Source organism: Montipora capricornis, chromosome 2 (genome assembly GCF_036669925.1).
Source record: "Montipora capricornis isolate CH-2021 chromosome 2, ASM3666992v2, whole genome shotgun sequence".
Lineage (NCBI taxonomy): Eukaryota > Metazoa > Cnidaria > Anthozoa > Scleractinia > Acroporidae > Montipora > Montipora capricornis.
Genome location: NC_090884.1, coordinates 65,035,665 through 65,043,164, shown reverse-complemented (window position 1 = coordinate 65,043,164; position 7,500 = coordinate 65,035,665). Strand labels below are relative to the sequence as shown.

At 39.6% G+C, this 7,500-nt stretch overlaps 1 protein-coding gene and 1 long non-coding RNA gene across 3 annotated transcripts in view; one reads left to right on the top strand and one right to left on the bottom strand.

The window, feature by feature from the left end:
• Positions 1-7,500, top strand: part of LOC138031561 (protein toll-like) — a 178,174-nt gene that overhangs the window by 100,502 nt on the left and 70,172 nt on the right. The window lies entirely within an intron of this gene.
• LOC138031589 (uncharacterized) lies at positions 619-1,542 on the bottom strand. Its single transcript, XR_011128241.1, has 2 exons — positions 1,406-1,542; positions 619-1,233 (listed from the first exon to the last, which is right to left on the bottom strand). It is a non-coding gene; the product is annotated as an uncharacterized lncRNA (long non-coding RNA).

The following is a 7,500-nucleotide window of genomic DNA, read 5'->3' as shown; positions in this document are numbered from 1 at the left end:
CCGTTGACAGCACCACCACGCTCTCGCTATTCCTATTGCCGCCCATGGTAGTCGCGAACACATCCCATAACTTAGTATACCACGATGTGGAAATAGGAATGCAGTGAGGATAAATTACAATTCACCGGTCTCCATATGCAAGCGCATCAACGATTGACTTACACCTCCATTTTCAACGGTAAAACACTCTGAATGTTTATGTTTTGTTGGCATCGACATTTGTCTGAGGTTCGTCCTTATCTACGTGACAGCTCAGTACTTTCCTGAGTAGGGCCCCATGTTTTACCTTTCACTGAGACCAAAACCTCGTCGCCCACGCCGTGTAAGTGCAACAAATTGGAATTTGGGCCCAGTTAGTAAGGTATTTTTCAACGATTTCCTGTAAGGAACATCGGAATCGGAATAAAGAATCCGCGAACAGAAAAATCAACCAATTTATTTGATATAATGACTGAAATATGTAGCAGCACAGTCATCCTTGGTCTGAGTGGAATTTCGGATCTTTTTGAACTTCACCGCGCACCCGGTTCGCACGCTAATTTTGACGGACAACTATGAATTCAAAATTTTCAGAAGTTTAATATCTGCAGCTTAAAGACAAAAATGAGACTTGAAGCATAGCTTTTTGACTCGACATTTAATTCTTGTGAACGGATATCCTTTTGCTTCACGCAACTCAGAAACCACACACCGGCTAAAAAAACTGAGTAGATGCCTTCTGTAGCCTCTTGGTAGTATTTTATTTGCCGAAGTTTTTTACAAAACTAAAACGACTCAAACTCAATTGTTGTCTAGATATATAATAAGGATTGATTTAAATTTACATTCTATGACATGAGAATACGATCACAGCCATAAGCGTTCTTTTTAGTACCAGCTGTCCCCCGATACGCAATGAGTACAATCCTTGTTAGCACAGCCACAGTTGATAGAGCGGTGTTCACATACTTTTTCTCTAATTTGAGGAGAACAGTCTTTTAAATTTTGGACTGTCTTTGCTAATATCTCATTGCAAACAGCTTTCTGGTTGCAATCCCGTTTTTCCTTGGATGGGGAGCTTTTAACATTCGCGTTAATTCGGCGCCTTAGGTCAATTAATTGAAGTCCATTGGAGAAGCGTTGTTTAAGCCCTGAGTCCTCGACTTCTTCATTGTCTCCAGGTGCCTTGAAGCGTTTGCAATTCGACTTTGGAAAAGCGAGCAGAAAAAGAAGTGTCCATGCAAACGCGTGCATCTATTAATTGCACAAAATAATTAAAACATTTATAAGCGGAGGTTTGAGAAAGAAAGAAAAAAAAGGGAGAGAAAAAAAAGGCAATTTTCGCCATTTCAAAATTTCTTAGCTGGTGACAAGCTATTCTCCAAGTCAAGTCAGTGAAACGGAGAAAACAGCTGTAAAATGTTACCTTGGAAACGTCTGGGCTTATTCTTGTTCAATCCTTCAGATCTGGACAGTCTCCAAAGATCAGTAGTATCAGTTGAACAAGAGTTGTTTCTAAACTATATCAGGAAAACGTTTGAATTTATATCTTCAGTAAACAGGAAGTTGCGGGCCAGTCTAGTTAATTTAAATATGATTCAAGGCTTTAAGTGACGCAGATGTCCGGTAATTTGACACTGCAGAAAACTTGGTTCCTCCTACATGAGCCTAAATTTAACGTTTTAATTAATCGGGTGGCGGGGGTAGAGGAGAGGGTTGCAATCAGTGTCATTATGACAAACATGGCAGGGGATTGGGTTAGGTATTAGTCATCAAGTCAATTTTTTCCCTTTTTTTCAGAGAAAACAGACTTATTATAAGTCTAATCGTGAAATTAAGTAGGTTGTGCGATTTCTCGCACCTGTTATGCTGTCATTGAGAAGACCAGGGGAAGGGGGGGGGAGGGGGCGTTACGAGCATGCGCGACATGCGAGTATACGCGAGGATATGTGTTTTTTTTCGTGGTGATTTGAATGTGAACTGAATACGAATTCGCTTTTCGGTATCATTTATTTCCTGTTAGCTTTTATTTGCGGCAGTACAGAGTTTAAACACTCCAATTCTGTTCATTCTGAATCTGTGGATGCGCCTTCTGTGTATCATCTCGATAACGTGACCAGTTGTGTTTGCAGAATGGAGAACATTCGCGGTGTCAGCAGCGACCTTTGTTTACTGATTCTGACACTATCCAAACCGATGACTTGAAGGATCAGCTTTGTTTTAGGTCAGCAGAGCCGTCAGTCTTGAAAATGCGAGTAATATGTGTTGAGCTATTTTCCCAGCTGAGTATGCTGCGAAATACTTCTTTTAATGTGGCGGAGGATAATGAACCCTGCATTGCATCTAGAGTTTACTACGTTTCAAATTTCACGCCGACAAAAAAGGAAAATTAGATTGCGATCCCTATGCAATTTTGAAGGGGAAAAAATGGACTTTTTAACGACTGCCATCGCGAAATCCCAGAAGGTATAAAGCTTCCTTTAAAAAATACGCTTGAATTTTTATTAAAGAATTTGTCTCGAATATTATGCCTCGTAATTGTTAAAAACGTGTTACGAATGAAGCAACCTTTCTATTTTAAGTTATTTTCCCTGTTTCAATGTTTTCTTAGCGGCTGTTATTCCTGTAATACTGATATCGATCTGTTTTCTGTTTGATTACAAAAAAAAAAAAAAAAGATTACTCAGTCTCACTCGGTCAAAGTTCTCAACTGGGGCGATAATGTAAACTCAGTTCCAGGCTTAGCTTAAGCCCCCCCCCCCCCCCCCCCCCCCCTCCCCCTCTCCTGCAGAACTGCAGAAAACAAAAGTTCTATGACGTCGGACCCTATTTTACTTGATGCCAACTCTGGCAAAGCCCCCATGATACAACAGCTGCATACAAACACTCAAGATACAAAGGCATTACTCTGTTTCCTCAAGGCCTCATGCAATGTGTTTTGGGGGCCTCTCTTCAGATATATAGAGGGAACGCAAGTTACTCGCCATGCTTAACTGACTTAAGTATACATAGTTTTTAATGCGAAGAGCATCTCAAACTCTATTTTTGGTAGGTAAAAAATTGGTTGTTTGTTGAAAGTAATTTCTTCATAGATTTCCCTATTTCACATTCATCGCTCGCGAGGCGGACAAAACGTTGACAAATTAGCTCAGGGGAGGACGTGAAACAGCAGGAGCGTCAGGCATGGAAACGTATTGATTGGTTCCATTATCGATGATGCTAGTTGTAATTAACTCATTTCATGGAGTCAAAGCCACCTTGTCATATAATTAAATAAAATTAAAAAGCGTCCAAATGTCATATCGTGGGGACCAACTAATTCCAAAGTGGACTTTATTTGAGCACGCATAAAAAGTTTCCGCCTCCCAAAGCGCCACTAAACAAGACTACCGCACAAATGCAAATAGCCTTTGATCAATATTTCTCATATCGAATTTTCCTGTAGCTTTTGGTTCTTAGAGGTTGCATGCACCTGTTATCATGGCAAATTTTCCTCTTCGCCTAAATTCAGAAACTAGTCGCCAACTGTCTGTTAGCCATCAACAATTTTTGTTGTTCCGCTCTGGCATGGTCTACTTTCCATAAATGCTTCCTTTGTAACTGAACAAGTGAAGATTTCTTGGTTTACCGACTAAAACGGATTTAACACGACCGGCGACAAGGATGAAATATTTGATCCTGGAATAAAAAAGACCTAGCATAGATCGTGTTTGTGGTATTTTTCTTAATATACAGGAAAACGATACCTTTCTTTTTATATTCACAGCACACCAAGTTACGACACAGTTATATTTGTCACTTTTGTATTACTTGCGATCCTTGTATACACCTTTTTAAATTGGAGCCTTTTTTATAACAACATTCAGGGTGAGATGGACCAAATTTTGACATACCCAGCCTAAGAGTCAGTTCAGATTGTCTTTGTTTGAGTTATTTTGCCAGTTTTGGAGAAAAAGGCAACGGAAATGTATTACTGAACACTGTTGGCGACCTAGACAATAACTCAAATACTTAAAGATGTTCATTAACATTAGCACAGGTGTCAAACTCAGGGTAGCGGTAACGTTTGAAGAACCAGGCATTTAAGTTGCCGGGAATTCTTCAGTTTAGCTGAACTTATTCTCAACCCTAGTAAGAACGTCTTCAGACTCAAATGGCAAAATAATAATAATGATAATAATAATGACGTTCAGATCGGTCTTTAGACGTTCTAATAAAAAAAAGTGTACCCCAACTTTCGTTTCGATTTCAGAGATATTGTTTCAGAAGCCTGGGAATATCTTTGGTGTAAGAAAGAAAAGGAAGCTTGAACCGGAAGACTTTTTGTGCCTGAATTACAATCGTCACACGCGAACCTCAAAATTAAGATAATACGAAACTCAGTGAAGTAACTTTAAATAGTAGTGGCCTCGAGCCACTTAAAGTAAGTATCCCTGGTCATCAAGTCGTTTGTTTCAAATCTATGGTTAATTTCCACGCTCTTTAGCTTGTTTGAAATAAATGGACAAATTACGATTAAGGGGACGCGGAAGGGTTCTCATGATCAGCTGAGTAACACACGCAGTATGAAAGCTAATTGCGTCAGGTGATCAATCATAACAGGTGACGTAAAATAGAAATGTAACCTGAAACCGGAAAACCGGAAATAAATTTGTTGTCGCGCGATGCTGAAAAATATACCGTAACTTAACTCGGTGACCTAAAGCGTCTTCCAAACTAAAATCTGGCATTCCAATTTGGGAAAGTTCAAACTAAATACTAAGAATCACCTAAAAAATGGCTGGTTTTTCAGTGTAAAATGGAAACCTGTCTCGGAGAACAGATTTTGAAGTTACATCGGAAATGAGTGTAAAATCGGCTGAAAATTGAAATGAACTTGGCACTTCCACGGAAACTCATAATCACCATCTTATTCCAAAGAAGGCTTTCAAAAAATTCATCCTTGAACTTCATTCTAATGTCTGAGCACCGCATAATAACCCAAATGATCTTCTCCCAATTTTTTGTCTAGGGAGGTTCCCCCAAAGAAAACAGGAGAGGATTCAGGATTTATGATCCCCCACAAAAAACACAGGAGAGGATAAAGAATCTCTGATCAAAGGACACGGGAAAGGATTTAGAACTTAGTTCTGATCCCTCCAACAACCTTGTCCCAAGAGGATTCAGGAGAATATCTGCTCACCCTTACAACCTGGGATAGGATTTTTTTTTTTGTTAACGGAGTTAGCGTTTTGTGAGGCAAATCAGCGACTATGCTTGAACAGTGATCTTTGGAAGTGCCGTCAAATACCTCGAAGGAGAGATCATGACTGCTTGGGGATTTTCCATGCCAGAGAATTCAATTTGAATGAGGGACTCTTAGCATCCGTTAAAACACGTAAATTGTTATCGCGTTCCCGTTCCGCAGTCAGTCGTAAGACAACACACGAAGAGCGAAATTTGAATACCATTCAATGTATCGCACGCGTTGTGTAACCGATCTCTCAGGTTTAATTGTAGTCACTGAGCGTAATCCGGATGAAAACAGTTTGAACGGTAACATTTAATTAACGATACACTTTCCACCGCCGGAATGAACCGAAAGCGTGAATACATTCTGCCTATAAGGTTAGTGCGATATTAACGACGCAAAGTAACGTTGTAAACTACAGACTCAAGGAGGACATATATCAACGATAAACTTGGGAGTATTTAGATTCAGTTATGGCAAAGCAAACGTTCTGAAAAAGAACGATGCTCTGAACAGTTGTCACAACCATGAATTATATCGATTTTTGTTGCGAGTGACAACCAATGTACAGTCCGACAAAAAGATGATCTAGGCCACAGGTACCCCAAGCTCACAACGCGATTTTGCAATGCAAACTATTATGTATTAAGAGAGTTTAGTAGTGAAAAGAGTTAAAAATTAATTTAAATTTTAAAAAAATGTCTTTTTCTTGCAGTAAACTATCCAAGTGAAGCTATGATCCTCGCAGTTGTGAACGCAAATTTTGCAATTGCGTAGACAAGCCTGAAAAATTCAGGACTTCAACGGGGTTTGAGCCCGTGACCTCGCGATATCGGTGCGACGCTCTAACCAACCGAATTATGAAGCCACTGACGTCAGGAGCTGGTCATTTGTGGGTTCTAATGTTCCCGTGAGGAATGAATCAACGATGAAATGATATATAAAATGTTCATATATGAACTGCGGATATGAACTCAAGTGACGCTATGATCCTCGCAGTTGTGAACGCAATTTTTGCAATTGCTTAGAGAAGCCTGAACATTTCAGGACTTCAACGTGGTTTGAACCCGTGACCTCCCGATACCGGTGCGACGCTCTAACCAACTGAGTTATGAAGCCACTGACGTTGGCAGCTGGTCATAATATACATGTATAAAATGTTCATATATGAACTGCGGATATGAACTCAAGTGACGCTATGATCCTCGCAGTTGTGAACGCAATTTTTGCAATTGCGTTTCCGCCTCCCAAAGTCGGGACTTAACAAGTCTACCGCACAAATGCAAATAGCCTTTGAATATATTTCTCATATCGAATTTCCCTGTACCTTTTGGTTCTTAGGTTTAAGTCGAGGTTGCATGCACCTGTGATCATAGCAAATTTTCCTCTTCGCCTAAATTCAGAAACTAGTCGCCAACTGCCTGTTAGCCATCAACAATTTTTGTTGTTCCGCTCTGGCATGGTCTACTTTCCATAAATGCTTCCATTGTAACTGAACAAGTGAAGATTTCTTGGCACTAAAACGGATTTAACACGACGGGCGACAAGGATGAAATATTTGAGCCTGGAATAAAGAAGACCGAACAAATATTGTGTTAGTGGTATTTTTCTTAATTTACAGGAAAACGATACCTTTCTTTTTAATATTCACAGCACACCAAGGGTGCGTTCGATTGACCGTATTCCGGTATCGGAATACATGGAATATAAGTTAGAAAGACTTCATTTTTACGGATATTCACAATAAAATTGCCAAACACCTGCTAAAATGCTATTTTAAACATATTTTTATTGTCCTTGCTGCTTCGAAACGTGCCAAAAATACCGTTTTAATCATCAATCGACGTATTCTTATTCCGGAATAGGGTCAATCGAACGCGCCCCAAGTTACGACATTGTTATCTTTCCCACGCTTGTATTACTTGCCATCCTTATATACACCTTTTTAAATTAGAGGCTTTTTCATAAGAATACCCAGGGTGAGATGGACCAAAAGTTTAACATACCCAGGCTAAGAGTCAGTTAAGATTGTCTTTGTTTGAGTTATTTTGCCAGTTTTGGAGAAAAAGGCAACGGAAATGTATTACTGAACACTGTTGGCGACCTAGACAATAACTCAAATACTTAAAGATGTTCATTAACATTAGCACAGGTATCGAACTCAGGGTAGCGGTAACGTTTGAAGAACCAGGCATTTAAGTTGCCGGGAATTCTTCAGTTTAGCTGAACTTAGTTCAAACTCTAGTAAGAACGTCTTTAGGCTAAAATCGCAAAATAATAAATAAATAAAT